Source organism: Euprymna scolopes, chromosome 35, assembly GCF_053919585.1.
Source record: "Euprymna scolopes isolate OS-2025 chromosome 35, ASM5391958v1, whole genome shotgun sequence".
NCBI classification, from domain to species: domain Eukaryota; kingdom Metazoa; phylum Mollusca; class Cephalopoda; order Sepiida; family Sepiolidae; genus Euprymna; species Euprymna scolopes.
Genome location: NC_136516.1, coordinates 61,263,953 through 61,269,273, shown reverse-complemented (window position 1 = coordinate 61,269,273; position 5,321 = coordinate 61,263,953).

Sequence of the window (5,321 nt, the reverse complement as noted above, 5' to 3'; positions counted from 1 at the left end):
CAGAGAGCTATGGCTTTTATAATTTGGTCATGTAACTTATGTACAAGTGTGTGCATAACCTCTCGCTGCAGACAGAATAAGTTCCTCCATAATTGTATGAGGCTTGCCAGATCTAGCAATTAGCAAAGATATGCTGTATGAAGCACACAAGCAATCAGTGGATTGTTGTGAAGTGTCAGAAATCATTTTCAATAGTTTTTTGTTTCTGGAAGTGACTGAAAATATGCTGTATTTTTGTCAAATGTTCCAAAAGTCAACAGTAGACAGCCAGGGGGAAGAATTTTTTTAATATAAAACATGTGTTTGTACTGCAATTGCTTCAGGCATTATTGTCTGTGAATTTTTGATTAAAGAAAATAATCATTTTATACCAAACACTTAGTTTAAAGCAAACTTAGTTATAAAAAGTTTTATTTGAAGTTTTATTATTTTAAGTGACTTGAGTGGAATTCAAATGTATTTTTTTATTTCAACAAAGAAATCATCTTTGCTTAATTTACAATTTTGTTTTTTCTATAATCAATTATAAAGTTTAATTAAAGTACCATAATATTCCAGTTTTATATTGCAAAAATAATAAATATTTTAAAAATATGCACACGTAAATTTTTCAATCTTATAAATAAACTTCTTTCTAGTTAACAAAAAAAAAAACATTAAGAAATTTACATGCTGGGTTTTAACCTACATCATGCACAAAAACAAAAAAAAAAAAAAATGTTATCAACTTAGCCATAGTAGAATTTTCACAGCCCGTTCTATCATTGCTGCTAAGCGATGACATGGAAAAAATGGCTTTACCGATGATAGATAAATTAAAATAACGGTTTCAATTATCGGTAATTATCGAGGGTATTCTCTCATAAATCTCTATTTCCATTTTGGTGGTGGAATTGTGTATACAATTTTAATTGCTGAAGAATGTATAAAAATGTCCAAGTTCTAAGTGTGTTTGAATTCGTGTGGTCGATAAAATCTTTATTTTGTGCAAATGTAAACACGAGAATTTGAGGTATTGTGTGTAGGTTTTGCTGAATGAGTGAAAATATTCATGAAAGTGTTGTTTCGGAAAGAAGGAAAAAATCTTAGTTACACCATGGAGTGAAGCAAATGTAGGAAGAGAACAAAAGGCTGTGTAAGTGCCAGAAATTTTATTGAAGGAAAGATGCGAACCTACAAAGCTAAGCATCTTTCATAGTTTCATTGTTGGTTGTAACCATAGCTATTTACTTCATAACAAGCCATATGCAGGTAAGAGCAGAAAGTGGACACAGAACAGATCAAGCGGACCCTCATCTGCATATCCTGCTGATGCATACAACCAGTTCTTTGCTCGACAACTGCGCCTGAATGAGACAATGGAAAAGATTTTGCTCAACTGCAATGCCGGACCCAGTTGGATAGTGGACTGTTACCTGTTGGCTAATATATGCATTTGCCTCTGGACCACCACATGCTAGACATTTACTTACTTTATGCCTCATCCAGGATAGAAATAATGAGTACAGAACAACTGCTTACCTAGGCATGGGACATCATGACTGATAATGAAGACCCTGCAGAATTGAAAGGCGCATGATGATAGTAACTAATCTGCTTGCTACAAGTGTAGCATTTCCAATTACATGTTGAAAGGTTGCTTAATCACCAAGAAAGGCTGAGTAGTAGTTTTAATTTATTATAATAAATTAATACTTCATGATATTTATGATTTGATTATGTGTGTGGAATAATTTTCTCGGTATTAATAGTAACAGTAATTTAAAAAAAAAAAAAATGGCTATTTTAAGTGTTTTTTTTTTTTTTTACATTTGAAGCATTTGATTTTTATATTTTGAAATTCAAATAACTCTTAAGTTTGCATAGGAGTTTGGAATAATTTCTTTTAAAGCATAAATTTTGCATTATTTTAAAAACTACTTTGTTGTTGTTAATAACGGTCATTACATTTGCGATGAAAAAGAAAAGTGCCTACCTTCTCGTTTTTCTAAATTACAAAATAGATTCATTTTTTTATCTTTAATTTTTTTTTAAGGTGAAAGGCACTAAATAATTTTCCAAGCAACTGACATTCCACTTTTTCGTTTATTCATTTCATTAGATATCACGTTTTAATGGGGAATCCATTTTCATATGTTTACAGAATCAAATCACTCGACTTTGAATATTGAATAGATCATGTGAAATCAACTTTTTTGTTTTTTCCTAATTAATAAACTGTCACTATATTTATATAAATTTTTTCAACATTGAAATATATCAAATAACACCATAGCAATCATCTTTTTGTTTTTCTCCAAAATATGAAATGAAAATTGCTTTTTCTTTATTTTTTTCTTTATAAAGAAAGCTACAGCTTTATTTATTGCTCAGAGGATGAGTATTTTTTGTTGGTTGTAAATTAGTGTAAAATGCCCTTATTTTATTTTATTCATGTTTTGTTTCTTAACAAAACAAAATGATTAATCTTTTTTTTGTGATTAAAATACTAAAAAGAATACTGTGAGATTAATGTGAAACTTTTTTTACACTTATACATTAGCAAGAAGACCTGACCTGGCCTGGAATTGAATAAGAATTAATGAACGTTCCACTGATTTTTTTTTTTTTTTTTTTTTTTTTTTTTTTTTTGCTGCATTAAAATCTGTAAAATCACCCATTTTTCAATTAAATTGATTGATTGCCTGCTCTAGAGAGGGACCCATCATTGTGCACTTAGAGGAAGCATGTCTCTCCACAGTGACTTAGTCCACAATATATTGTAGTCTACATTACACTGTAGAGAATCTACTGTGAATTTTATAAAATTATTTTTATATAAAGCTAGCAGGTATAAGACAAAGGGAAGAAATATAGTCACGTTTGAAAACATCTAAAAAAAATAATTTTAAAAATTTGTACATTTTCAGCAACCTAAATTCACTTCCCACAAATATTCATAAATTACTATAAAAACGGTTAATATCAATTATTTCTTTGTGTATGGACTTATTATCTAGTGCTAATTTTTAAACAGTATTTTCAAATTATAATCAAGTTTTCTATATAGTAAAAAAAAATGTCATGTTCAGCGCTTCGCAAACTGTAAAACGTTCATAAGTGCGTAAGGATAAAAAGTTTTCAGCGTCCCAAATTCATTTAAAAAACAATATCAGAAAATCTTTTAACTCTGTTTAAATGCAAAAGCTTATGAAACATTTTTAAAAATATGTTAAAATGAAACAGCCACCATAAGGTAAACATGAAAACTACAAATTCTGAGACCCATTCAGCTGTAACCCATTCAGCTGTAACCCGACGAAGACTCCAAGGAGTGTCCACCAATACATAAATGCAGTTCTAGGCCATTCCGATTCTGGAACTCCCAAGAAAGTTCAGCAGTTTGGCCTTGATCGTCTATATGATGACATGGTTTGATGCGCTATTCTGGTTATTTCTTTTTCATAAGTAGTTCACAAAGTAAAAAAAAAAAAAAAAACTATAAAGAAAAATAATTCAGTCTCCAGGGAAATAGGTGTGGCATATGCCTCACGCTGTTTTTCTTTTAGATCCGTGGGCCACAGCCCTTCCTAGCGCTAGGGTAGGTGGCCTTTCTGCTCATTGTTTCCTGTGAGAAAATAACTCAAGTGGACTGTTCAGCATCATAGCTAAATTATAAATGCCATAGACAATAAAAACTCCAGTTGTTAGTTCTTGTTTTTACAAAAATTGTATTATTAAATAAAACTTCTAACTACGATGTTTTGGTATTATACAGTGGAATTAAATTCCGAATAGATTTTTTTCCAACAACGCAAATATTTACAGCTGAATGTAACAGTGTCGGTAGCTAGGAGCTAGTTCAGACTCTGTCAAAATTTGCTCATCCCAGCGTTTTTATACTGAGTAACTGTGGGTCTGGCAAACTAGTGTTTTTTTCCCACCAATCAGTAATCATTCTTCATCGATGGGTCACTGCCACATTACACAATCATGCAATTTTCTTACAAGTTCTCATGCCAAGCCAATTCTAGTTCTTGATCTAAAAGGTCATCCCAGCTTTCAGTGAACCCAAAACTCACTACCATTCTCTCAAATTACATTAGCAAAACAATGTTAGTATCAAAATATTATCACTCTCAAATCTGCTCAGCTGAAGGTATTTTTCCTTGTTTTGGTTTGAGTCATTGACCAAACAAATGCAGTCAGCAAGGTAATCGAGAATTGCCCGGGATTGTTTACATAATAAAAGCTCTAACTCACTGTAAAATCCAACCACTATAGGTGGTTCGGTCACATTTGCCCCTTTAGCACACCCAGCTTTCACAGGAAATGGGTGGGTTTAACCTGTCCATAAATTTCTCAGTCATCACTGACACATCTTTAGTCAGCCTTTAGTTAATGTAACTTTGTAGTCACTGACAGATAACATCAGATGATACTCTATCAATTAACAAGTTATAGCAGATAGTGTACAACTCTTCATCTACCTGTAATAAAATCAACATTTAATTCCACAGGCATTGATCATGCAAAAGTTGTTATATCTAATAAAAAAATGTCCGTCGCCAACCAATTGTATCCAACAACCTTACAAAATTTTGAGTTCATTAGAAAATCAAAAAAATTAGTCTTAAATCAGGGCGAGCATTCGCCTTTTATAAAGTCGCCCACCGCCAATTACATCCCCTTACCTCCCTGTCTTTTCTGGGGTCATGGTTTATTGATGTAGGGGGGCTACAATCAGGGACAGAGGTTGCCGGGATATTATGAAGAGAGATGGGCAGCAAAATGTCTGTTCGCATTACACTTGAACTTCTGCATGTCAGTACAGTTGGGAAAGCATAATCCTGGAAGGGAGTTCCAAAGTCTAGTAGTTCTGGGGAAGAAACTATTGGAGTAGAAGGCTTTCTTACACTTAGGAATCTCTATTTAGGGGTGAGATTTAGCTGTTTGTCAGGGGTATTTACATCGAGAGGGTACAAGTGCTTGTAGTTCAGCAGAGCATTCACCATTAAAATTCTTGTAGAACAGGCAGAGAGATGCAACAGAGGCTGAAGCTTAGATGACAGTTAAGGACCTATCAAGTTGGCGATTCTTTTTTGAACCCTGTCCAGAAGTGAGAGACTAGTGACAGATGCATCAGCCTAGATGTGACAACAATGCTCCATACATGGGCGAATGGTGGCCTCGTAGCGGTACAGGATACTTTCAGGCATAAGTAGCTTTCCAGCACGGTAGAGAGAGTCTACCTTCGTTGCAGCAGCCTTGGCAATGCTCTCAATGTATCTGTTCCAACGTTAGGCCAACGAGTTTAAAAGAAATACTTTCAGGTAATGTTT